The sequence below is a fragment of the Phoenix dactylifera genome, chromosome 9, assembly GCF_051530095.1.
Source record: "Phoenix dactylifera cultivar Ajwa chromosome 9, Ajwa_hap1_PhDact_Kaust_v1.1, whole genome shotgun sequence".
NCBI classification, from domain to species: Eukaryota; Viridiplantae; Streptophyta; class Magnoliopsida; order Arecales; family Arecaceae; genus Phoenix; species Phoenix dactylifera.
This window is the reverse complement of record NC_143198.1, coordinates 14,806,177-14,821,707: the sequence shown is the minus strand read 5'-3', so window position 1 is coordinate 14,821,707 and position 15,531 is coordinate 14,806,177. Positions and strand designations below refer to the sequence as shown.

General features: G+C 39.0%; 1 non-coding gene across 1 annotated transcript; it reads left to right on the top strand.

The window, feature by feature from the left end:
- The first annotated feature begins 2,339 nt into the window (after nt 1-2,339).
- On the top strand, nt 2,340-2,448 carry LOC148699883 (small nucleolar RNA R71). Its single transcript, XR_015973832.2, has one exon. It is a non-coding gene; the product is annotated as a small nucleolar RNA R71 (small nucleolar RNA).
- The last annotated feature ends 13,083 nt before the right edge of the window (nt 2,449-15,531 follow it).

Below are 15,531 nucleotides of genomic sequence, written 5' to 3'. Positions count from 1 at the left end.
GCTTTCGGTAGTCAACACACATGCGCCAACTCGTCGGGACACGAGTTGGAACTAATTCACCTTGTTCATTTTCTACTACCGTCAAACCCGATTTCTTAGGAACGACTTGAGTAGGGCTTACCCACTTGCTGTCGAAAATTGGGTAAATAATACCCACGTCAAGCAACTTGAGGACTTCTGCCTTAACCACATTTCTCATTGTAGGATTTAACCTTCGTTGCATTTGCCTTGTGGTTTTGGCATTGTCCTCCAAATATATCCGGTGCGTGCAAATTAAGGGGCTAATTCCCTTCAAATCGGCAATAGACCATCCTAAGGCTCCTTTATGATTCTTTAGAACACCAAGTAATTTTCTTTCTTGGTCATGATTAAGATCAGACGAGATAATTATAGGGTAAGTGTCCTCGGGTCCAAGAAAGGCATACTTGAGTTCCTTCGGTAAGGGTTTCAATTCGAGCTGGGGTGCTTGCTCACGGGATGGTACTATTTTCATCTCTCGAGGCGACAACCTCTCAAATTCTCCTACTTTTGGTCTCCACCCATTGACCATCTTGATATCCAGATTATCCACAATAGGTGTGACTGACAAATCATCGTCATCGGTTCCATTAGGACACCAATCAATTAAGCTATCATTGGATGGGTCGTTAATTACTTTAGCTAACAAATATTCTTCTGCGATGGTTTCAACCCAATCAACCTCCTTACTCTCTTTGGAATCATTTGGTTGTTTGCACACATTAAATATGTTCAGTTCTAAGGTCATATTACCAAAAGAAAGCTTCATGACGCCATTCCTACAATTAATCAATGCATTAGAAGTTGCAAGGAATGGACGTCCTAAAATGACCGGAATCTGAGACTGTGAGTTCGAAGCCGGATGTGTGTCCAATACAATAAAATCGACAGAAAAGTAGAACTTGTCTACTTGGACTAATACATCCTCGATAATCCCCCTTGGAATTTTAACTGACCTGTCAGCTAATTGCAAAGTGACGGAGGTTGGCTTCAACTCACCTAAACCAAGTTGCTCATATACAGAATATGGCAATAAATTCACACTCGCCCCTAAATCTAACAATGCTCGCTCTATCCTAAAGTCACCTATGATGCATGAAATGGTTGGGCAACCTGGATCTTTATATTTAGGGAGAATGTTGTGCTGCAAAATAGCACTCACATTTTCAGTTAAAAATGCCTTCTTCTTAACATTTAATCGGCGTTTGACAGTACACAAGTCCTTTAAAAATTTGGCATATGAGGGTACTTGTTTGATTGCATCAAGAAGAGGTATGTTGATTTTTACTTGTTTAAAAAGCTCAAGAATTTCATAGTTAGGTTCGAGCTTTTGCAACGGCTTTAACCGTTGTGGAAAAGGTGGAGGAAAAGGACATTCAACTTTCTTAGTAGAAGTTGGGACCTCAACTTCTTCTTTGTCCCTTTCATCAACTTTGGGAGCATCAGAATTAGAAGTGACTTGCGATCTCAATTGGACGGTTTGATCAATGACTTTCCCATTACGCAAAGTCATGATGCTTTTTGCATGCTCTGTATGTGAACTAGAGGGAGCCGTGTTATTACTACCGTGCACTTGTGGGTTAGGTTGGGGTTGAGCTGGAAGCTTACCCTTCTCTTGGGTACTTAGGACGGTAGTCAACATTGACAATTGGTTCCTTATGTCTTCAAAATTTCGAGCTTGACCTTGTAGAAAAGTTTGTATGGATTGCAAGGTATCCTCGATATTTGGCTTTTGAGAGGGTGGTGATGCAAAAGTAGGATGTGCAGGTGAAGGAGCTGAATGGTGTGACTGTTGAGGATGATCATTTCTCCACCTAAAGTTCGGATGATTCTTCCAACCAGGGTTATAGGTATTCGAGTATGGATCGTTATAAGGCTTTTGGTAGGAGTTCATAGCATTTGCTTGATCGTGCAATACTTCTTTGAATGCCGGTATGGTGGGGCAATCTGTAGTGGTATGACCCGACATATCGCAGATACCACAACACTCGTTTCTAACCTCTATAGTTTTGACAGGCTCAGCCTTCCTATGCTCAATTTCTTCTACCTTCCTAGTGAGGGCTGCCATTTTAGCATGAAGATCATCCTCAGTTCTGAGGTTGTAAAGGCCTCCCTGTACAGAGCTAGTAGGCTTAGGCAAAGACTTGTTGTTTCTATCCCTGTTATCCCAAAGTTGGGCAGTCTCAGCAAGGGAATCCAAATATTCCCACGCCTCATCAGGGTGTTTTTCTAAAAATCTACCATTGCACATGGTCTCTACAAACTGTTTCAACTGGGGAGATAAACCTTCATAATAGAAACTAATGGTTCTCCAAGTTTCGAACTCGTGATGAGGACATGAGAGAAGAAGGTCTTTAAATCTTTCCCAACACTCATAAAATGTTTCATTATCTTTTTGTTGGAAATTGCTGATATGTCTTTTCAAAAAGTTGGTCCTTTGCGTGGGGAAGAACTTCTTTAAAAATTCTCTCTGCATATCTTGCCAAGTTCTTATTGATCTAGGTCGCAACGAGTTTAGCCATGTTTTGGCCTTATCCTTTAGAGAGAAAGGGAACAATGTCAACTTGAGGACATCCTCGGTGACATTTGGCACTCTAAATGTAATGCTCAATTCTTCAAAATCCTTTAAATGAAGATATGGACTCTCGGACTCTAACCCGTGGAACTTGGGCAGCAATTGGATTACCCCGGGTTTGATGTCAAAATGTCCTACATTATCAGGAAAAATTATGCATGAAGGTTGACTAGTCCTAGCCGGTTGTAGGTATTGTCTTAGGGTCATAACATTGGGTTCTCGTTCTCGATTGTGGTGACTTCCCGCATCTTCATTTAAATCAGCCATCTCACAAGGTGTGAGATACTGCGAAGGAATTTCAAGGGTATGTCCTAAGGGATGATCTAAAGTTGTACGACTTAATCGACCGGTGTCGTCCCTATTCCACTTTAGCATGCAAAATATTTTCCTTTTTTTTTTCTTTTTTAAATATAAGTACTAACTAAAGATACCCTAAAACAAAAGTCTATTCACAATCAAACATGCAACAAAACATTACACCTCAATTTCTAATGTTTTTTTTAAATTTCTAGACAGCTCCTAACTGGTTTGAAGAGGACACCTAAGCCTCCAATCCGGTCTAATGAACCGAGTTGACCAGGTAAGCTCCCAGGTAAGTGGAGGGGTCACGATGCATTCGCAAAGGTCCCACTTAAAACCCACTTGCCTCGAACAGATGAACTGTCTCCCTTATACGGACAAAGCTTGCCTAGACATCAACTAAGCCACAAAGCGAAATTGGTGCAACTTTCAGTGGTCTTCGTCCTATTGAGCTCGAATGTCCTTAGGGGCCAACATCTAGTTGATTTTAGTTAAGCTTAGGATATTTATGCACTGGGGTGATTTTTGGGCTAAGGACGAGTGATGAAATCCCGACCTTATCTTTTTAAATGGGTTCAGCCCTTAGAATATTTTATACTGATGCCTTATACTATATGCAACAATCAAGAGATTTTTTTTTTTAATGTTTTATGACATGACATTAAATTTCATTGAATAGGTGATCAAGCAAATTAATTATTTTTTTTTAAAAATTTTATGAGTTGACGTTTGAAATTTGAATTCTGAAATTTGAAATTTGAAATTTTAGGTTTTCTCTCTTTTTTTATTTTTGAATAATCACCCTTGATCTGTTCTTAAGGTTTCTTTTCTTCAATTTTTAATTAGCAACAAGGGTTAATGAGATATAATAACAATATAATTCTGATTCTAAAAAAAATAAATGCAGAAAATTTAAAGTAGAAAGCAGCAAGGTTTCGTATTAATCTGATGGTCTTAAAAATGTCAGAATGTCAATCAGACCGTTCAGATTATCTAACAATGTGTCTTGCACTAGCTGACCAAATTTGAGTCAAATCAGACGGCTAATTTCTATGATATCAGAGTTTGATGCCAACTGTGTAGGGAATTAAAAATAGTAGTAAAGATGCATTTTTTTTTTTTCAAAAGAAAAATACTAACAAATAAGGTAAAAATTAAATCTAAAATTATACTAATAACTCAGCCGTTCCCCGGCAACGGCGCCAAAAACTTGGTGCAAAAATAAAACTGCTCTCCCAAGTGCAGGAGAATCGCACAAGTAATATAACTCGGGAGTCCGAGGTCGATTCCTTAGGGAACGATCTATAGATTATTAGCGTAATTTTTAGATGTAATTTTCAGTTGATTTTCAAAAGTTAAAAGCAAAGGATTAATAGATAACTAAACAGAGTTCAAGAATATAGAGAAGGCTAGGGATCCGGAATCCTCCTTGACAATATTACTTTCATCAAATAAACTTGGCGATTCTTGATTAAGGATTAATATGATAGGGTAGTCCTAATCATGGAATATAAAATCTGAAAACATGAATTAAACATCCAAGTATTTATCGTGCCGGTTACGTCTACGACAAATCAAGCATCGAAACAATCCATGCATCAATAAATATAAACCATACAAGATCTATCTAATAAATAAATATGCAAGAACCCAAAACATACCAATGGATATAAAACAATTAAAATTTAAAGTTTAGAGTGTACTTGATGAAAACAACATGACAAGGGTTCATCCATCACCCTTTGCCAAGGGAATTAGCAAGCCATTACAAACATCATAGACTCTCCCCTGTTACTCCTCTCTCTATTTTTTTTTTTCTTCTTTTTCTTTTCGGAAACAGGGCATCCCCTGTTTCCTTATTCTTCTTTTCCTTCAACCGCAGCAGCCGACTCCTCTATTCTTCCTTTTTTTTGTGTGGGAATGAAGGACCACCTCCCAGTCGACCCCTCCCCTGTTTTATACAATGAAAACCTCACCAAAAAACAAGATTTCCTCACAAATTAAAACCAAAATTTCCAAACTAAAGATGCTGGAATTTTGCTGGGAGGAGGAGATCGTCCGGGATGCCCATCTCGGCTGGCAGCGGGATGCCCGGTCGCCGGATCCGGCTGTGACGAGGAAATGGGTGCTGCAGAGGCGGAGGGCATCAATCTGTGGCTGGATTTCGGGCTGGAGGTGAAAAATAGGTGAAGGAAAGAGAGAGAATACGTGAAGATTAAATGGATAAGGATGAACCATTTATTTGATCTTATCCATTCTCTCTCTTCTCTCTTCATCACGCCTAAGGGATATATGGCGCCTTCTTTCATGGCCTTTGGATCATCATCAACCCTTGATGAATGGATAAGGTTGGTTCCTATTTTTCTTGCGTGAGAAGAAGTAAAAAAAAGGGAAGAGTACGGCGCATTTTCATGAAGAGGTGCTTAGGGAATCAAGCGCCACATCATAAGCGCTTGATCTTATCATAACCACTTTTGATACGCCTCTCCCTATTTTTGTGGCGCCTTCTCTCCTCTTATCACGCCCCATCTGAAGGATGTGTGGATGGGATGCATCCTTTGGTGATGCATCCCCACGCCATCTATAAATAGGAATGCTCCCGGTGTTTTCTAATCATCGGAAATCAATCCAACTCTCTCTCTCTCTCATATTCCTTCTTTCTTACATTAGTTTCTTTCTTTCTAACATTGCTTCTAGTGTGTCCTAAGCCAAGACAAGGTGGTCTTCCTTAGGACAAAAGGATTAGAAGTGATTTTAGAAGGCTAAAGAAAAATAGAAAGGAAGGAAAGCAAGCCATTAGAGTTCTTTAGAAGAATTCTGCATTAAGGATCAAAAGTCTTTGGAGCTAAAGTCTTGATCAAGTTTTCGTGTGGATCACCATTGGAGGGCGGACACTTGGACGCCTCGTGGAGATTGTACACTTTGGATTAGCGTTTGAGGTATTCTACTAATTTTGTATTTATTTTATATTATTTGATTGTAATCATTAAGGTGATCTAGGCTTAAAAGGGTTTCATGCATAGGGACTTTATTAAGAAAATTTTAAAATCCCTAGCTTCCGCTGCCCATTATGACATGCTAGAACCCTACAGTGGTATCAGAGCTATCCTTAATTGGTTCAATCAAATAATAATGCATGATGTATGATTATTAATTTACTATGAGATAGTAATGTCATATGCTTAATGAAATGCTGAAATATATGATTCATATATGATATGATATGTAATAAAATGTCATGATATGAAATTTTTCATATGAAAATATGTTGAAGCATGTTAATTAGTTGCTTATGATTTATACATGCTATGAGATAGCTATGATGCATGATAACTTATTTTAGATATGTTAAATATATGTTACAATTAAAGAATGTGCTAGAGACTAGTAAGCCCTCAATAAAAATTATATTAAGTCATAGTGTTAAAAAATTTTGAGCTAACCCATTCTAGAACAATTAATCTAATTGGTGTCTAAGGAAAGCACTAAAGGTGGTTACTTAATTAGGACCTTACTCTTTGAGTAAGGGGAGCCTCCCACCTGCTTACCTGGCCAATTGTTTGATTGTCTATTATGGAGAAGCTTAATATTGATATAACACTATTGATAGCCTTCCTTCATGCCTCGATATTATTATGTCAAGATCCATGCTAGTTTGTTGTGCTAACACAAAACTTGCAATAGGGACTGATGTTATACTGTCTTGGTGCATTAAGATGCTTATGGCATATTTTAATATATTGCCTTGTTGTGTAACCACAAGGACAATATTATTCGAATATGACTATATGGAAATGAAGGGTTTGACTTAACTAAAATATTATTGTTTGTTGTGCTAACACAAGGCAATAAGTATTTTAAGAGGACAAGATAAAGTTGAGAATTGCATGAGATGCAATTGGAAAGAGTTTCCTACCTTTGAACTCATAAGAGTTTGTTGTGTAAACACAAGGCTTTTTATGATGAATTAGGATCTCAACCCTACTAAGAAAAATTATATTTTCACGTTTATCATAGGAGAGGGCTATGATATTCGATAAAAATAGTAGGAGACAAATTAGATTAAAGTACTTATCTAGTTGCAAACATGTCATCATGATTGGTCTGCTTATATTAGTTATGTTCTTGCATATGTAGAATTATTAAATGGCTTCACTTTCACTAAGAGGCATCTTAGATGCCAACAAGTTGACCGGACCAAATTATGTGGACTGGTTGAGGAATTTAAAGATAGTACTCACTCAGGAGAAAATTTCCTATATACTTGAAACCTCTGATCTTGGAGATCTAGGGGATGATGCTACAGAAGAGGAGGTTGCCACACATAAGATGTGGAAAAATGACAGTTTGACTGTCAAATGTATCATACTTGCCTCTATGAGTAATGAATTACAGAGGCAACATGAAGGCATGGACACTCAATCCATACTTCTCAATCTAAAAGAGTTGTATGGAGAACAAAGCAGGACTGCTAGGTATGAGATATCTAAGCAGTTGTTCCGTGCTAGAATGAATAAAGGAACTCCAGTGCAAAACCATGTTCTTATGGTTATAGACTTAATCACTAGATTAAGTCAATTAGGTTTTGCTATGGATAGTGAGCTCAGTCAGGATTTGATCCTGCAATCACTGCCTGATTCATTCTCTCAGTTTGTTGTGAACTTTCACATGAACAAGCTGAACACCTCCCTGCCCGAGCTGTTAAATATGCTCAAAACAGCTGAAGGCCATATTAAGAAGGATAAAGGTCCACTCCTTCTTATAGATGGCACCTCTAAGAGAAAATCGGGCAATAAGGGTTCTAAGAAATGATTGAACCCTAAGAGTAGCATCAAAAAGAAAAAAGGAAAGAAAAACTCCGGATCAAGTACCTGTTTTCATTGCGGCAAAGCTGGCCACTGGAAAAGGAATTGCAAGAGTTTTCTTGCAAGTATGAAGACCGATGCAAGAGTTGCATCAAAAGGTATGTTTATGTTACATGCCAACTTGTCATTAAGTTCTTCAAATTCAAATTCATGGGTATTGGATACCGGCTGTGGTTTTCACATTTGCAAATCTTTGCATGGACTACAGAAAATTAAAATTTTGAAGAAAGGTGACTTCGAGCTGTATGGTGCTGGAGGAGAGTCCATCCAGGCTGAAGCTGTTGGAACCTACAACTTGGAGTTACCTTCGGGAGAGCTCCTACAATTAGAAGATTGTTATTATATGCCCAAAATTATTAGAAATGTAATTTCCATTCCTTTGTTGTTAAAGAAAGGATTTGAAATTAATGGAAAGGGCAATGGTTGCTCTATTTATTTTTCTAATAAGCATCTTTGCAATGGCATTATGGAAAATGGTCTTCTTGTTTTATTACTTAATGACAATGTCTTTCATATTAATAAAAGCAATAAAAGAAAGAGAGAGGAAGTAAATAACACCCTTCTTTGGCATTGCCGACTTGGTCACATAAGTGAATCAAGAATCAACAAGTTATACAAAGAAGAGTTCTTTGATCCTTATGATTATGAATCATTAGGAACTTGTGAATCTTGTCTTATGGGTAAAATGACTAAGTCTCCATTCACTGGACATGGAGAAAGGGCAAGTGAGTTATTAGGACTTATACACACAGATGTATGTGGTCCTATGACAACTCCAGCTAGAGGTGGATACTCTTACTTCATCACATTCACTGATGATTTAACAAGGTTCGGATATGTGTATCTTATGAAACATAAATCCGAAGCTTTTGATAAGTTTAAAGAGTATCAAAGTATGGTTGAAAAACAAACCGGAAAGTGTATTAAAATCCTTCGATCTGATCGAGGAGGTGAATACCTTTCTAGTGAGTTTTTAAATCATCTTAAAGAAAAGGGCATTCTCTCTGAATGGACACCTCCGTATACGCCACAATTAAATGGTGTAGCTGAACGGAGGAATCGTACTTTATTAGATATGGTACGGTCCATGATGTGCTTTACTGATCTTCCTATTTCCTTCTGGGGTTTTGCCCTAGAGACTGCTGCACTAATATTAAATAGGGTACCTTCTAAGTCTGTACCTAGCACTCCATATGAGATATGGAGAGGAAAGAAGCCTAATCTTAAGTATCTTAAGATATGGGGTTGTCAAGCTTATGTCAAAAGAAATTTTGGACACAAGCTAAGTGCTAGATCAGATAAATGTATTTTTGTAGGTTATCCTAAAGATAGTATAGGATACATCTTTTATCATCCTACCGAACAAAAAGTTTTTGTAGGTAGGCATGCCATTTTCTTAGAAAAAGAGTTTATCTTAGAAAAGGGCAAGGATAGAAAAATTGAACTTGAAGAAGTTCAAAACCTACAAATAGAAACACAAGAAATTCTTCAACCAGATGTACCCATTGATGAGGTACAACCACAACACACATCTCCTCTCCGAAGGTCAGATAGAGTGCGAAGAGCACCTGAGAGGTATGGGTTCATCATTGAGAATGATGAAGCCCACATTGTTCAGAATAATGATCCTCTGACCTATTCGGAAGCTGTCATGAGTAGTGACTCTGACAAATGGCTAGAAGCCATGAAATCCGAAATAGATTCTATGTATACCAACCAAGTATGGACTTTGGTTGATGCACCAGAGGGTGTAAACCCTATAGGTTGCAAATGGGTCTATAAGAAAAAGATTGGAGCAGATGGCCAAGTAGAAACCTACAAGGCTAGATTGGTGGCAAAAGGTTTCAGGCAAAAGCAAGGAATTGACTATGATGAAACTTTTTCGCCAGTAGCTATGCTCAAATCTATTCGGATTTTGCTTGCAATAGCTGCATACTATGATTATGAAATCTGGCAAATGGATGTCAAAACCGCCTTCCTTAATGGTTATCTTGAGGAAGAGGTTTACATGACACAGCCAGAAGGATTTGTCTCAAGTAAGAGAGCAAATCAAGTATGCAAGCTTAAGAGATCCATTTATGGATTAAAGCAAGCATCGAGGAGTTGGAACATCCGTTTTGATACAACAGTCAAAGAGTTTGATTTTATCAAAAATGTGGATGAACCATGTGTGTACAAGAAGACTAGTGGGAGTGCCATTGTCTTCTTAATATTGTATGTAGATGACATACTGATCATTGGAAATGATATTCCAATGTTACAATCGGTCAAGACTTGGCTGTCAAAAAGCTTTTCCATGAAAGACTTGGGAGAAGCATCCTATATACTTGGTATAAAGATCTATAGGGATAGATCTAAAAGGATGTTAGGCTTGTCCCAGTCTAGGTACATAGATAATGTGCTGAAAAGATTCAGCATGGAAGAAAGTAAAAGAGGGTATTTGCCTATGAGTCATGGCATACGTCTCTCTAAGAAGATGTCTCCTAAGACATCTGAAGAGAGGAATAGAATGAATTCTATTCCCTATGCTTCGGCAATAGGATCGATTATGTATGCTATGCTATGTACTAGGCCTGATGTTGCTTATGCCTTAGGCATAACAAGTATATTTCAGGCTGATCCAGGAGAGGATCATTGGATAGCTGTGAAAAATATTCTTAAGTACTTGAGAAGGACTAAAGATATTTTTCAAGTTTATGGAGGATCTGAGTTGAAACTAGAAGGATTTTCTGATTCTAGTTTTCAATCAGATCCAGATGATAGCAAGTCCACTTCAGGGTATGTCTTTACCCTAAATGGTGGTGCAGTGAGCTGGAAGAGTTCCAAACAGCAAACTGTAGCTGACTCAACTACTGAGGCAGAATACATTGCTGTAAGTGAAGCCGCTAAGGAAGCTGTCTGGATGAAGAAGTTCATCTCTGAGTTAGGAGTAGTTCCCGAGATTGCTGGACCAGTCCCAGTTTATTGTGATAACACTGGAGCTGTTGCTCAAGCGAAGGAACCAAGGTCTCATCACAAATCCAAGCACATTCTAAGACGCTTCCATCTTGTTCGAGAGATTGTCGAGAGACAAGACATAGTCATTGAACGAGTAGACACCAAGAACAACCTAGCAGACCCGTTCACTAAAGCTCTACCACAACAGCAGTTCGATCGCCACCTCGATTGTATGGGGATAAAATATAAGAGCGATTGGCTTTAGTGCAAGTGGGAGATTGAAAGAGTAGATGCCCTACAAGCCAATCGCAATATGTATTGCGAAGGGTTTTTCTTTTGATTTGTCCAAATCATGTACATGACATTTAAATATGAATAAAGGCGTTATGTTTTATCATATGCTGTTGATTATATTTATGATAAACTCCTTAGATTAGGGCAATGGTTTTAAGACTATGATGAGATCATACTAGTGAGACTTAAAATCCTAAAATCCTAATCTTAAATATTCCCAGTCATTGGTACATTGAGTCGGGGATCAATGATTACCGGAAAGACTGGCATGTCTTATGTATGCTCGATGCAGAGGATGATTGATCTCACAATCATTTGTGTGGAGACACTAATACAAAGATATGGGTGCTCATTAGAAGAATGAGTTCACTAAATTGACCTACAAAGAGAAATCTTATGAAGTCTTACTTACATGTCAAAAGATGATTCTCTTAGTGGGAGTTGTGCAACTGATCCTTTGACCTGAGATCACCATGGTATCTTGTGCACATGAACCTATGTTTTGGTTTACACTCATTCATGACAATAAGTTATGTACGAGGTCTTCTGGGTGGATTGTGTACGAAGATTATGAGTAGATCAACAAGGAATTAATCACTTCTAGTAAGAGAAGATAGCATCCTATTTATTCTAATCATATGATAATTCAGGAAGCCTTTGATCAAAGCAGAATGAAAATTAGAAAGAGTTTCTAATGTTTCATTATTTGAATTATCATTAAAAGATTGAGAAAAATATGAATATGAAATTGAGTTTGACATATATTCATACTCATATACATATTTGGGATGCAGTTTGATTAAAGGATTGAATTGCATGGTAACTTGCCACTGAAGGGTATTTTTGGTATTTCCACCAAATTCCATATTTTTGGGGTAGACATGACACGTTGCTAGACGTCAATCTTGTCTTATAGGTTTGATCGAATTAAAGAGTTTAATTCGATCACCAATTAGAAAGGATTCTAATTGTTAAGTTCGGGTTCGCGCAGTTTGGACTTAAATCGATTAGAAGAGTTCTAATCAAGTTGGGTCAACTCGCACTCACACCTATTGCTGGCTAAGTATGGAACCCAATGGGTCACACACAAGAAAACTTATCAAGGGTCTAATTGGATTAGATCATGTTTGCAAGATAAACATCCTAGCAGGTGTTGCAAACCTTAGCTCCTGATTCGAACTGGATTCGAATCTGATTCGAATTGAATTCGAATCTGATTCTTAATTGATCTAATTTGATTAGATCATATTCTAATATGGGTTAGCCAAGAGTTGGCTCCTAATTGACTTGGTTTGAGTCTAATTGGATTAGATTTGATAAATCATTCATTTTTGACCGTTGGATCAACATTTGGATGAAGAGATGGATCAAATGGATGGCACCATGAATTGGAGCCATTGGATTTTCATCATAGGATGATGGGAGATCATGATGACGTGATGGATATCATTGGGAGGCGTGGAGATGAAAAATAGGTGAAGGAAAGAGAGAGAATACGTGAAGATTAAATGGATAAGGATGAACCATTTATTTGATCTTATCCATTCTCTCTCTTCTCTCTTCATCACGCCTAAGGGATATATGGCGCCTTCTTTCATGGCCTTTGGATCATCATCAACCCTTGATGAATGGATAAGGTTGGTTCCTATTTTTCTTGCGTGAGAAGAAGTAAAAAAAAGGGAAGAGTACGGCGCATTTTCATGAAGAGGTGCTTAGGGAATCAAGCGCCACATCATAAGCGCTTGATCTTATCATAACCACTTTTGATACGCCTCTCCCTATTTTTGTGGCGCCTTCTCTCCTCTTATCACGCCCCATCTGAAGGATGTGTGGATGGGATGCATCCTTTGGTGATGCATCCCCACGCCATCTATAAATAGGAATGCTCCCGGTGTTTTCTAATCATCGGAAATCAATCCAACTCTCTCTCTCTCTCATATTCCTTCTTTCTTACATTAGTTTCTTTCTTTCTAACATTGCTTCTAGTGTGTCCTAAGCCAAGACAAGGTGGTCTTCCTTAGGACAAAAGGATTAGAAGTGATTTTAGAAGGCTAAAGAAAAATAGAAAGGAAGGAAAGCAAGCCATTAGAGTTCTTTAGAAGAATTCTGCATTAAGGATCAAAAGTCTTTGGAGCTAAAGTCTTGATCAAGTTTTCGTGTGGATCACCATTGGAGGGCGGACACTTGGACGCCTCGTGGAGATTGTACACTTTGGATTAGCGTTTGAGGTATTCTACTAATTCTGTATTTATTTTATATTATTTGATTGTAATCATTAAGGTGATCTAGGCTTAAAAGGGTTTCATGCATAGGGACTTTATTAAGAAAATTTTAAAATCCCTAGCTTCCGCTGCCCATTATGACATGCTAGAACCCTACAAGAGGTTGGCACGCGGACGCGGTTGGACGCGGTTCACGGACGCATGATGCTGGGAGGTGATCGCGGAATGATCACGGAAGATTGCTCGCGGGGGAGAAGCTTGGACGGACGCCGTGGAGGAGGCGGATGGCTGGGCGGTGATCACGGGCGTTGCGTTGCTTGATCCGGAAGCTGGGATTACGGGGAAGGAAGATGATGTGGGGTGCTGCTCGCTGGTTCCGCAGGAGAATCAAGAGGAAGAGGATGCGGTGCTTTGGGTGTTTTGGGAAGCTTCACGGGCGCTGGGATACGGGGTCGCATGCGGAAGGAGGAAGCTGGGAAGCGCCTTAAACGGGCAGAAGATGAGGGCGTTGATCGCAGGATCTGGATGAGGGGTTGCGGGAGATCAAATCACAGATCCGTTGCGGGGTTTTGGATCCTCCCGGATGATGAAATTAGACCCTTAGTGGATGCATCTTGCGCTGCCTCCGGATGGCTGCCATGTGTCCCTCGGGTGCAAGTGTGCTTGACCGGGTTCAATTTTGTTCCAGTGTAATCAAGCTTGAAGTCAACCAAATGCACATTTAAACTCTGATTTACTATAATCTGTGCCAAATAAAATATAAAATTAATGCAGCCCTTTTATCATTATTTGTTAGCAATAATATTAATTTAAGCAACGTGTATAACGCACTTTTGTGCTCTCATCACAAGGCATGAGATGAACGGCAATCTAAGCGGTTGATGGCGATGGGATCAAGAGTTTATCAAAGATCGAATCGAGGCTTGGAACCAATTCAAGAGTTGAAGATCAATTGATCGATTGACATGCATGTGCTTGTAATACGACCTAATTAGAATCCATGGTCATCACCTATTTAAAGTTTAGTTTTACTTGATGCTGCGATTAAAATTGCCTGTGATGTGCCGTTTGCATGTGATGTGAATGAGAGTGGGGTAGATAGGTTTACATGTGATGTAACAAATCCAATTGAGACCTAAATTAAAACCTCCTCAATCAAGTCGAGAGTGAACCAACATGAGCAAGTCATATTAGATTAATTGATCTAATTGATTTCTAGAAAAGCATGAAAGGTGGTTACTTAATTAGGACCTTACTCTCTGAGTAAGGGGAGCCTCCCACCTGCTTACCTGGCCAATTGTTTGATTATCTCTTATGAAGAGCTCAAGTTGCAAACACTAAGACCTGATTAACCAATATTAAGTCAATAGGTCTTCAACTGTAGTAGAGCTGCTAAGGTCTTTCTGATGTTGATTTGTCTCGGCTGGATACAGTGGGCAAGTTTCATCGGGGGGCTGGACCTCTCTATAGACATGAGATGTTGTAGGGTAAAGGTGGGGTTGGGCACCAATAACTGTTAGGTGAGGACCCAATGACGACTTTATTTCTACGGTTATACGGTGGGTCTGACTTAACTAAGAAATGAGACCAATAACTGTTAGGTGAGGTCTTCATGGCTTAGAGACCAAGTTGCACTGCAACATGCTTGAGAAGCATTGTACAAGAGTTGTACACTCATCTATCTATGTGTCATCAATAACTGTTAGGTGAGGTGCCATGTAGATTGGTGAGACCGCAGTACCTACTAGAAATCCTAATCGCGTAGGATTTCCGTTTTCTTACCAGGGAGTGTAAGGGATTCGAGAAAATAGTGGGAAGCACATTTGTTCTAAAAGTCCTTAGAACAGATTAAGGATCAAGTACAAAAGTCTAACTAGAATATTTACTCTCTGCAGATCATAATGTCAGCCTCAAACCCTTTGACCCGTATTCTTGAGACCAATCGATTGACTGGAACCAATTACAAGAACTGGCTAAGAAACCTCAAAATTGTTTTGAACTGTGAGAAAATAGGCTACATACTCGATTCAGATATCCCCACACTACCAACACGTGCTACTGATGTTCAACGTGAGATGCATCAAAAGTGGATGGATGATGACATTAGAGTCAAGTGCTATATGATGGCATCCATGTCCTATGAACTCCAATGCCAGCATGAAAATATGAAGACTGCTAGGGACATACTAGCACACCTGTAAGAGTTGTATGGTGAGCAGAGTCATACAGCTCGTTTTGAAGTGTCCAAGAGGCTCTTCAAAGCAAAGATGCGCGAGGGGCAGTCTGTCCATGATCACCGTCTGACTATGATCAAGGACCT